This window comes from Camelus ferus, chromosome 8 (genome assembly GCF_009834535.1).
Source record: "Camelus ferus isolate YT-003-E chromosome 8, BCGSAC_Cfer_1.0, whole genome shotgun sequence".
Classification (NCBI taxonomy): domain Eukaryota; kingdom Metazoa; phylum Chordata; class Mammalia; order Artiodactyla; family Camelidae; genus Camelus; species Camelus ferus.
Window position 1 is genome coordinate 14,866,729 of NC_045703.1, and position 12,626 is coordinate 14,879,354.

The following is a 12,626-nucleotide window of genomic DNA, read 5'->3' on the forward strand; positions in this document are numbered from 1 at the left end:
AATGAATATATGTATGTTCATGTATGACTGAAGCATTATGCCATACACCAGAAATTGACACAACATTGTAAACTGACTAGACTTCAATTAAAAAAAAGTTAATAAGGAGGATAAACATGATGATAAGTGTGCAAATTTGTCTCAAGATGCTATTCAGCAGCTTTAGAAGTTGCATTATCTAAAAATTTTATGTGGCCCATTAGGATGTCTCTAAACCTAATAAAAATATTATTAAAATGAGAAATTAAGTCAATTGACTATATACGTAGGTCTTTCTTATATCTATTCGCCTTTCCATATACATTTTAAAATCAGCTTGTCAATTTGTATTAAAATATCCTGCTGGGATTTGATTGGAATTGTATTGAATCTACAGGCCAGTTTAGGGACAACTGACATCTTCACAATATTGAGTTATCAAAACCATGAACCCAGTGTATCTCTTCATTCATTTAAATCTTTTAAAATTTTATCAATGTTCTGTATTTTTCAGCATGCAAGTCTTGTATGTAATTTTGTTTATACCTAAATAATTCACAGTTTTTACTATTAAAAATGATACTTTTAAAAAAGTTTAACTTCCAACTGTTCTTTCCTAGCATATAGAAATGAGTTGAACTTTTGTATACTGACTTTATATCCTGTAAACTTTCTAAATTCACATTAATTTCAGCAATTTTTATAGATTTTTGAGGATTTTCTCTGTAGATCATCACTTTAGTTTGAATGGCTGTGTCCTGTAAAAATTCATATTTTGTAATGCTATCTTCCAAAGGTGACAGTGTTAGGAGGTGGGGATTTTGGGAAGTACTCAAGTTATAAGGGTGGAACTCACATGAATGGGATTAGTGCTCTTATAAAAGAGCCTCCAGAGAGATCTCCAGTCCCTTCCCCCCGTAAGGATACAACGAGAAGTCTGTACCTGGAAGAGGACCCCTATCCAACCATGCTGGCACCCTGGTCTTGGAATTCCAGCCTTCAAGACTATGGGAAACATTTTTGTATTGTTTATAAGCCACTCAGTCTGTGATATTTTGTTATTACAGCACAAATGGACTAAAATCATAATCATGTGGCCTATGAATAGAGATAGTTTCATTTCTTCCTTCCCAGTTTATTGAATTTTATTTCTTTTTCTTGCCTTATTTGCATTGGCAGTACCTCTAGAATGATGTTAAATGTCATTGGTGAGAGCAGATATACTTGTCTTGTTCCTGATCTTAGGAAGAAACCCTTGTTTTTAACCATTAACTATGATATTGCAATAGGTATTTTGTAGATGTTCTTTATCAGGTTAAGGGAGAGTGTTTTTTTAAATATTAGTTGTATTTCTTCCTTAAATGTTTGATTGAATTTGTCAGTGAAGGTATATGGACCAAAGATTTTCTTTGTTTGGAGATTTTTTTATGTATAAATTCAAATTCTTTAGTGGATAAAGGACTAATCATGCTATCGAGTCCTTTCGGAGTGAATTTGGGAAATTTTCTCTCTCAAGGAATTTGTCCCTTTCATCTAAGTTGTTAAGTTTATGGGCATAATTTTTTTTATTAATATTCCTTATTATCTTTTGTTTGTGGGCTTTGTAGTAATGTGTCCTCTTTCATTCATATTTGTTGTTTATCTATTCTCTTTTTAACATTCTTGTCATTCTGGTGAGGAATTTATAAACTTTATTGATCTTTTCAAGAAATGAGTTTTTGGTTTCATTGATTTTCCCTATAGATTTTCTGTTCTTAATTTCATTGATACCCACTTTTTATTATTTTCTTCCTATGCTTGCCCTAGGTTAAATTGGTTAAAGCCTAAAAATGTGTGGGAACTCCCTTGTGTCTGCGGCTCCCTTTGCTCTGAGGGAACTGCGCTGAATGCTGGCTGATTTCTTTTCACCTGCAAGGATTGAAGTCTCATCTTTCATGTTCTGCCATAGGTGGGATCGTCTTTGCCCCCACCCCTCCTTGGTAAGACCTCCCCATCCTAGGATTTCAGGTTGCTTGGTTGTCCTGGAATGCCATGTCTCTGGTGGGTTCAAGAAAAGTGATGTTGTATTTTTATATGGCTTTCTCTCATTGTTCTCTAACAAGTGACACTGTTTTTACAGGTCTTTACACTCTAGGTAGAAGCAGAACAAAATGTTATGTTTCAGCACTTAATCAGAATAAATTGTCCGAGAAGGGACCAAACCCAGGGGTGCTTGGGTAACTTGCTGTTTTCCTTCTGCCCTATCCTGTTGGGTAGTGGGGGCCAGAGGAGGAACCATAGCTAGGTCCTAACTGTGGCCTTGGTGTGCTGGGAATCAAGGTAAAGATCATGTTGCCCTTGGGACCCATCTGGTAAGACTGGCCCTAAGAAGCCCCTGCCTGAACACATAAGAATTGTGGAACCCAAAGATGAAATAGTGCCTGCCACCTCCATCTCCAAACAGAAGAGTGGGAAGCCAGAGCGGCCTACCATGCCCTAGCCAGGACCCACAGCATAATAGGTATGTCTCTAAGGGCCTCTTGGGAGAGAATAGGACTCTATTTCATTGTCCTTGTTAATATTTGTCCCACAGTGTGGGAGCACCTGGTGAATAACTTTAACTGAATAATTACACTTGCTTTACATAAGGGAACACAGGTTGGAGCCAGGGATTCATTTAATCTGGTATTTTATTGGGAATGGTGCTCGCCTTTGGTCTCTTTAAGAAATTCTTACATTTTCTAGTGTTTAAAAAAAAAGAATAAATTGTTATTCTTCCTGAGGTGATATGAAAAATTCTCATTTATCAGAGATCTAAAGTAACACTTTGAACATACATGTTAATAATATCACAGTATTTTCCAGAGTGCTAAGCAATGATAATTAGTATTTATAATGATGGCACTGAAATATCACAGACTGCAAGTTGCCATCAGAATCATCAGAAAATAGTAAATTAAATGTAGTTTTAGAATTGTATTTATTTGAGGATTATGCCTTGAACAATTCCACATTTAAGTGGTATCATATAGTATTTTCCTCTGTCTTTCAGACTTACTTTACTTAACATGACAATCTCCAGTTCCATCCATATTACTGCAAATGGCATTATTTTATTCTTTTTTATGTCTGAGTAGTATTCCATTGTATATATATACCACATGTTCTTTATCCACTCATCTGCTGATGGACATTTGGGTTGTTTTCAATATCTTGGCTATTGTATATAGTGCTGCTGTGAACACTGGGGTACACATGTCCTTTCAAATGATATTTTCCTCTGGATATATGCCCAGGAGTGGGATTGCTGAATCATATGGTAAGTTTATTTTTAGCTTTTTTAAGGAACCTCCATACTGTCCTCCACAGTAGCTGCACCAACTGACATTCCAACCGACAGTATTAGGAGGGATCCTTTTCTCCACAGCCTCTCCGGTATTTTTCATTTGTGGACTTTTTAATGATGGCCATTCTGACTGGTGTGAGGTGATATCTCATTGTAGTTTTGATTTGCATTTCTCTGACTATTAGTGATGTTGAACATCTTTTCATGTGCTTGTTGGCCATCTGGATGTCTTCTTTGGAGAAATGTCTACTTAGGTCTTCTGCCCATTTTTTGATTGGGTTGCTGGTCACTTCTTTAGGGTTTTATATGAATAGTATCATGTCATTTGTGAACAGTGACAATTTTACTTCTTTTCTGATTTGGAGTCCCTTTATTTCTTTTTATTCTCTGATTGCTATGGCTAGGACTTTCAGAACTATGCTGAATAAAAGTGATGAGAGTGGGCATCCTTGTCTTGCTCCTGATCTTAGATGAAATGCTATCAGCTTTTCCCCATTATGTATGATGTTAGCTGTGGGTTTGTCATATATGGCTTTTATTATGTTGAAGAATGTTTCATCTATGCCCACTTTCTGGAGAGTTTTTTTTTATCATAAATGGATGTTGAATTTTATAAAAAGCTTTTTCTGTGTCTATTGAGATGATCATATGGTTTTTATTCTTCAATTTGTTAATGTTGTATATTACATTGATTGATTCGCAGATATTGAAAAATCCTTGCATCCCTATTTTCTTTTTTTTTTGTGATATCTTTGGTTTTGGTATCTGGATGACAGTGGCCTCATAGAATGAGTTTAGGAGTGCTCCTTTCTTTGTAATTTTTTGGGAATAATTTCAGAAGGATAGGTGTTAATTCTTCATTAAATGTTTGGTAGAACTTGCCTGTGAAGCCATCTGGTCTGGCACTTTTATTTGTTGGGAGTTTTTAAATTACTGATTCAATTCCAATTCTGGTAATTGGTCTATTCATATTGTTGATTTCTTCTTGATTCAGTCTTGACAAATTGTACCTTTCTAAAACATTGTCCATTTCTTCTAGGTTTTTCTTTTTGTTGGTATATAATTACTGATAGTAGCCTCTTATGACCCCTTGTATTTCTGTGGTTTGGTTGTGACTTCTCTTTTTTTATTTCTGATTTTATTATTTTGAGCACTCTCCCTGTTTTTCTTGATGAGGCTGACTAAACATTTATCAATTTTATCTTCTCAAAGCACCAGCTTTTATTTTCATTTTTTCCCTTTTTTTTTTCAGTCTCCATTTATTTCTGCCATGATCTTTATGACTTCTTTTCTTCTACTAACTTCGTGTTTTTGGGTTTGTCCTTCTTTCTCTTGCTGCTTTAGGTGTAAGGTTAGATTATTTATTTGAGATTTTTCTTGCTTCCTAAGGTAGGCTTGTATCACTATAAACTTTTCCTTTTAGAATTGCTTTTGCTGTGTCCCAGAGGATTTGGATCTTTGTGTTTTCATTTTCATTTGTCTCAAAGTATTTTTTTGATTTCCTCTTTGATTTATTCTGTGATCCATTGGTTGTTTAGTGACATATTGTTTAGCCTCAACATGTTTATGTTTTTGTAGTTTTTTTCTTGTAGTTGATTTCTAACTTCATAGCATTGTGGTCGGAAAAGATGCTTGGTACAATCTCAGTTTTCTTAAATTTACTGAGGCTAGTTTTGTGGGCCAGCATGTGGTCGATTCTGGAGAATGTTCCATGTGCACTTGGGAAGAATGTGTATTCTGTTGCTTTTGGATGGAATGCTCTGTAGATATCAGTTAAGTCCATCTGGTCTAACGTGTTATTTAGGGCCTGTATTTCCTTATTGATCTTCTATGTGGATGATCTGTCCATTGATGTAAGTGGGGTATTAAGGTCCTCACTATTATTGTTATCGTTGATTTCTCATTTTATGTCTTTTAACAACTGCCTTATGTATTGAAGTGCTCCTATGTTGGGTGCATATATATTTACAATTGTTATATACTTTACTTGGATTGATCCTTTGAGCATTCTGTAGTGTGCTTCTTTGTCTCTTGTAACAGTCTTTATTTAACAATCTATTTTGTCTGATATAAGTATTGCTACTCCAGCTTTCTTTTGGTTTCTGTTTGCATGGAATATCTTTTTCCATCTCCTTACTTTCAGCCTGCATGTGTCTCTAGCTCTAAAATTGGTCTCTTACGGACAGCATGTACGGGTCTTGTTTTTGAACCAGTCTATGTCTTTTGGTTGGAGGGTTTAATCCATTTACATTTAAGGTAATTATTAATATGTATGTCCTTATTGCCATTTTGTTAATTGTTTTGGATTTGTTTTTGTAGATTTTTTTCTCTGTCTTCTTTTTATTCTCTTTTCTTGTAGTCTGATGACTAAAGAAGTTCCTTTAACATTTGTTGCGAAGATAATTTGGTGGTGCTGAATTCTTTTAGCTTTTGTTTATCTGTGAAGCTTTTGATTTCTCCATCAAATCTGAATGACAGCCTTGTTGGATAAAGTACACTTCTCTCTCGTTACCCAAGGGCCAAGGTCCAGCTGTTCTAGGGTAAAGTCTGGTCTGCATTTGAGGATTCCTTTCACAAGCTTTGAGACTGTTGTTTTCTTTTTTGATATCTGCTCCCTGGTGGGTGGTGCTGGATTAGAGGATTATGCAGGTTTCCTGGCAAGAGGAGTCAGTACCTGTCCATTGCTGGGTGGAACTTGGTCCTGGCCCTCTGGTGGGTAGGCCTGTGCCTAGGGGTGACTGTGGACTCAGGAAGTCTGCTGATGGTTGAGGCTTTGTTCCTACCCCATATGTTTTTGAACTGAGGCTTCCCAGCCCTTAACCCTACAGGCTGTTGGGTGAGCCTAGGTGCTGCTGCTAATGATCCAAGTAAGATGTCAGCCTCTAGGAAAGCTCATGTAGATGAACACTCCCTGAATGTTGCCACCAGCTTTTATGTCCTCAGGGTGAGCTACAGCTGCCCCCTGCCTCCCCAGGAGAGCTTCTAAAACTAGAAGGCAGGTCTGGCCCAGATCCTATGAAATCACTGCCTCTGCCCTTGGACACAGTGGGTGTGAAATTCTCTGTACACTTCCCAAGAGAGTGAAGGCTCTGTTTTCCCCAATCCCATGAGTCTCCTGGAGTTAAGCCCCACTGGCCTTTAGAACCAGATGTTCTGGAGACTACTCCTCCCAATGCTGGAACCTTGGGCCAGGGAGCCTGATGCGGGATTCAGAACTCTCACTCCTGTGGGTTATTCCTGTGGGCTGCCCACCTGGGGGTTTTGGGGCCTGAATATATCACCAGTGCACCCTTCCTACCATCCTACTGAGATTCCTTCTTTATGCTTTCAGTTGAAGAGGATCTTTGTTGCTAGGTTCTAGTCTTTTGTTCCCCCCTATGATTGTTTAGTAATCAGTTGTGGTTTTGTTCTAGTCATGAGCAGAGGCAAGCTCATAGTCCTACTATTCCACCATCTTGACTGGAATTCCCCATAATTACCCAGTTTAATTTTATTTTACTTTTATTGAGATTTGTATCTCTATATTTGTAGAAATTATAAGAAACCTGGATTAAATCTTGTGAAATAGAGACAATGTTTAATTTTACAATCTGTACAGTATCTAGAAAATTGAAGAATGAAACTTAATGCACTGTTGGAACTCATCAGACCTAAATAACTATACTTCATTTGGCCAATGGTGATAGTTCACTGTACGTGTGGGATTATGACTAGGGCAGTACATTCTGTACTTTAGAACTTCCCATAGCTATCAAATGGTATAGAGGAAAATTCTTGATGTTTATTTGTCTTGAAAGATCATATTCAACATCTGTTTTTTTTTTGTCTGTATGCAGAACACACTTTAAATGATTACATCAGTTGCCTTTAAAAAATATGAGATGATTAATCTTTTTCTTATTGTGAAATGAGTCTTAGAATGAATTTCATGTCTGATTTATGGGGGAAAAAAAAAACCTTGGCCACCATGGTTCAATTTTGAGTTCTACAGGGTGGAATATGCTTGTAATACTATCAATTTTGACTCCTTAGTATTGTATGGCTAGGGAGAAATTCAGCTACTTAGGGAAACCAGAGAGACAAGGCAGCAGGGTGGCACACAAACGTCTCGACTTTTCTCCTTTCTTCTGCCATAGTAGACTTTTACTTCTGTGACTAAGATGAGAACAGGACACATTTGGATATCAGCTAGGGGAAGAAGCTAGGAGTGAAGATTTGACCTAGGATACAAATAAAATGACATGATTCCTGGTTGTCCAGTACAGACAGGGTCCATGTACTATTGATCATAAAGCAGTTCATCAGTAGTACCTTTGCACCACTGCTCTCAGGGGAATGTTCCCTGTGGTTATGCAGAAAGTGTTGCAGCAGTAGGCAGTGAAGGGAATCTGGTTTTAGTTCACACAGTTATCAGTAACAGATTACTCAGATCCGAACTCCATAATTCCTTCACTGTAACTCAATAAAGGGCACTGATTGTGCAAGTGACCATAGATTCAGAGGTAATGAGGATGGAGGGGGGATAAAGCAGCAGAGACTATTTGTAGTTTACAAAGAAAAGCAGTGTCTAGCATGATGTAGATTACACTTGAGGAAATGTTCACTGGATGAAGAATTGGTATTTAAGGGAAGGTTAAGAATTTGCAATGCACAGTACAGACTGTGCAAGGAGTAATCAAGGCAGTGAAGGAAAGGCTCTGACTGGTGCAGGCCACGTGGGATGAGAACAAAGCAAACCTGGAGGAGGAGTTCAGTGGGGCCTGAAAGAGGAATCCCTGGGGACCAGAACAGAAGCCACGCCCTTCACACTGGACAGGAGCTCCTTCTGCTTCCTCAGAAAGGGAGTTTGATGTGGACATCAGAATCTACTGTGTACTTTTTGTAGTCGGCATTAACTACTCAGTAACACAGAGTATGCAGTTCATGTTGTGTGAAGTGGTAGAGTGGGTCCGGCTGCACACAAGTCTTTTTTTTTTTTAGCTATTTTCATAAAGTCCTGAACTCTATGAACCTGGTTGACCATTGTAGTAAAAAGTACATATTCAAACTGATGTTAAATGGTATCTCTTTGAGGATATCATTTGAAAACACCCATTTCTGTTTGGGTGTTCTGCACTTGACCCTGGATACACAGCCTACTGCCTCCAAGTCTTTTATGATGATCAGAAGAGATAATCACAATCATCTATTTCAAAGCTAGACTATTTAGTGTACCTGCCTGAATTATAGAAGAAACAGAACTGCTCACGTTCACACAGCTACTAAGAGGCTGAGCTGGATTAAGGCCCGATTTTCTTGACTTCCTAGATCACTGCATTTACTATAACACTATAAATATAACAGAATATTTATCCAAAAACTCTTTACAAAAACTTGTTAAAAACTTAAAGTGAATTGAATTATTATTACTCAGGAATACTTGTTAACAAATGTGTTTACACCCACCCCCAAATGATCTTTGTAGGCATAAAGGCATTATGCCTTTTTCTTTGGCTGGATACTCTGGCTTCTGAGAATTGTATTAGTCAGGGGTAGTTTCAGCTATGTGTTGCAGATTGCAAAATAACACGGTTTTGAACACAAGAAAATCAAATCCAGAGGCAGCAGACTGAGCATAGCTGCTGTCACAGCTCCACCACATTCTGATTCTGAAACCTGGACTCATTTCTTGTGTCTGCTGTCCCAAGTGTGGCTCTCATCCTCGTGGCCCAAGACACTGAGAGGGCTTTTGCCACCAATACAGCACAACAGCAGACATGTATGTACAAAATCATCCGTTCTACCTCAAGGTCACGGATCCTTCTTGTTTTATTGTTTGCATAATTCTACTTCTACTCTAATTTACTTACCATTTCTGGAAGTAGGAGCTCAGACACAAAGCTTAGCAGGGCAATGAAACTACTTGCCTGGGAACATGTAGGGCAACTTGGTCTCTGAACAAATTTTGGGTTGGGAGAGTTGTTTCTTGGAGGCACTTTGATCTTTTTAAGGTTTATTTGTAAAGTTTTCTTAGGTGGGACCAGTGCTGCCTTTGGTCCAGAGCCAGTTTTGCACCACTTCTGAGGCGATAACACAGTGCTGCGAGTTACTGTGTTTTCCACTCTGCCTGGTGGTGGCACGGGGTACTTCAGACCTGGAGTGAGCTCTGGATTGTTCCCGCTGTTCCTTTCAGATGGTGACTTATCCATCTTTGGGTAGTGCCCCCCCAACCCCGACACACACTGATCAGCACTCATCTGAGCCCTTGAGGATGCCCATGTGGCTCCCTTGTTTCCAGCAGTCTGTCCTAGACCCTGGGGACCTGGGCCTCACCAGTGCCCTCCTGTCTTCTCGGCTCTGGGCACCTGTTGGGCTTTGCCTGGGTTCCCCCTCCCTGCACTGTGGCCCCGACACTTTCTCTAGTCAGCAAGATGGGCAAACCCAGGGCACCACCTCACCCTTCTCTTGGGATTCCCAATGTCCAATGTCTGAAAACTAGATTTTGCACATTTTTGTCCACGTTTTTAGTTGCTTCAGATAGGAGGTTAAATTCAAGTGCTGGAGCCATGTCCTGGTCAAAAGCAGAACTCTTGCTTCTTCTTCTGTCTTCTTCACTATTTTCTCATTTAGTCCTCCTCTTCCCTGACTCCCACACAGTCTACAGCACACCCAGGGTTGGGCTGAGGAAGGAGCTGAGATAAAGGGCTGAAAGGTCTTCCTGGATGGGCGCAGCTGTAATGTGATGCCGGGGTTCTCTGCTGCTCCCTGTCTTGTGGGTGCTTCAGCTGCCAGCATCTCTTACCAGCAACTCGTTGACAGGACATGCGTGCCTCCTTTTTCTGCTGCTTACAGCTCATCCCTTAGCTTCTGACTTCTGGTACTCCACCCCTCAAGGACTCCTCTTGGGGTCACCTTACCTTCCTGCTGGCCCTTTTGGGCAGGGTCTCTTTCAAGGAGAATCAATTTGTCCCAGCCAGTTTCTCATTAGACTCTTCAGGAGTACATCACATGTGAGTCTCTGTGACTCTGAAACTTCTGAGGTCCCAGGTCAAGTTTTCTGGGTGATTCTCTGATCCCATTCCTCACTTGGTTTACAGAAGGGGGAAAATAAGAGGAAAAGGGAAAAATAACAATACATTAACAACTCTTCTTTTAGGAAAATTAGTAGTACCAAGCTCTTCATCAATATTTAAGAATCTCCTTATATACTCTTGATGTGGGTGTATAACTAAGGCTCTACATTTGCAGTGGGGCTGAATGGGGGGTGCCATTAACTGCCAGTTGGGCATAGATGGTCTGGCCCTTTTCCTAGAATGTATAGGCCTTTTAACATCCTTTGTTTTAAGTTTTAGGCTTTCCACAGAAGTTGAGAAAAGAAAAAGTTCAAATTTAACACTTTATTATATGTATGATGAATTTTATTAACTGAATAGTAGATTTTTTTTCCTTTTTAAAAAATGTCTACTGACTTTCTTTCCATGTTTTCCTTAATATATTAATATGACCCTGGAAGAAAAACTATAGATGTTATGAATTCAGTTCAGTCTGTTTCTCAGCAGGTGGTCAGTCCCCCAAACTTCAGAAAACACGGTGTACTTCTCCCCACAGCTGCTCCTTCCTCTGACACATTCACACACACTCGTACATGCACACCCTTATTATATGGTCTTGAAACTGAAGTCTTCACCAGAAAAAAGGGGAAATGGAGTTTGTCTGGGAATTCCTCAACTAGTCTCTTACTGATATTAATAACTGTTGGACTGGCAAGGTCAAATTGCCTTTCCTTCTCATAAAGTTCATTCAAGACTCAGTCTGCACTTTGTTAACAATTGTGGGTCCTCAGTAAATTCTTATTGAATGAATAAACAGTCCTTTCACTCTGCAGTTCTTATTTGTTCAACAGAGTAAAGGGTACATTAAAATCTGTATGCAGTCGTGTTTAGTGACACTGTAAGACAAAGAGGGATTGTCTGGAAGCCTCACGATGGTTCCCTGTGTTCTATAGCACATCCGATGTAAGCCTCTACCTTGAGCTCTTGGGCTAGAATCTGCTCAGGTCCAGCCTCTCTTGTCCCCCTACATTAGAGTCTTTCTGTTCGATCTTCCACACAAAGTAGTGGCCAGTGCAGTCCTGAATAATCAGCACTTTATTGGTATCAACACCACCACTTCCTCAGGGCCGTACTCACTGCTCTGTCAAAATCAGCACCCTTGCTGATGGAAGCCATCTTCAACTCCAGTAACCCTAACCAGCCCTGGCCAAGCTTGAAGACAGAAAAATGTTATCATTATCAACAAAATTATTGTAATACTCTACTGCCATGCTAAAATGCCATTCCTGGGTGAGAAATGAGAGCTATTGGGATGTCATACAATGAAAATTGGTCACAGGTCATCAACATACTTTTGAAAATGTTTTTTAAATCATAGAGCAAATATGTTTAGGCCAGTGTGGTAGGTGAAAATGGCTTCATCCAAAGATACTCATATTGTAATGCCTAAAACCTGGGAATATAGTACCAAATTTGGCTTTTAAAAGTACTTTGAAGATATGATTAAATTAAGAAATTAAAGAAGACATTATCTTCAATTATTGAGTGGACCCAATCTAACTGCATGGATCCTTCCCTTGCTATGCGTAGAAGCTGTAAAAAGCAAGGAAATAGATTTTTCTTTAGAGCCTCCAAGAAGGAGCACAGCCTTGAAGACACATTGATTTTAGCCCAGTGAAACCCATGTTGGATTGTAATATAACACATTTTTGTGTTGTTTGAAGCTTGTAGTAATTTGTTACAGCAGCCAAAGAAAGCTAATACAACCAGTGTTCCTTCAACTGTGGTCCTCTGAACTAGCTGTTTCAGAATCAAGTTGTCTTTCAGGGCAAGGAAACCTTTCAAGGCTAAAGAGAACATTGTATAGTGATAAAGGGGTCAGTTCTCCAAGAAGACATAACAATCGTTAATGGGGGTGCATCTAACATCAGAGCGTCAAACTATGTAAGGCAAAACCTGATAGAACTACAGAGAACTACAGAGAACTATCTTAATCGTAATTGGAGACTTCAACACTCCTCTAACAGAAGTAGACAGATCCAGCAGATGGAACATCAGTAAGAATATGGTGGAACTCATCACCATCAATCAACTGGAGATTATTGACATCTATAGACTACTTCTTCCAGCAACATCAGAATACAAATTCTTCACAAGCTCACATGGATCACTGACCAAGAGAGATCACATTCTGGGCTAGAAAACCCACTTTAACAAATTTAAAAGAATAGAGATCATACAATGTATATTCTCACTCCATGATGAAATTTAACTAGAAATCAATAACAGAA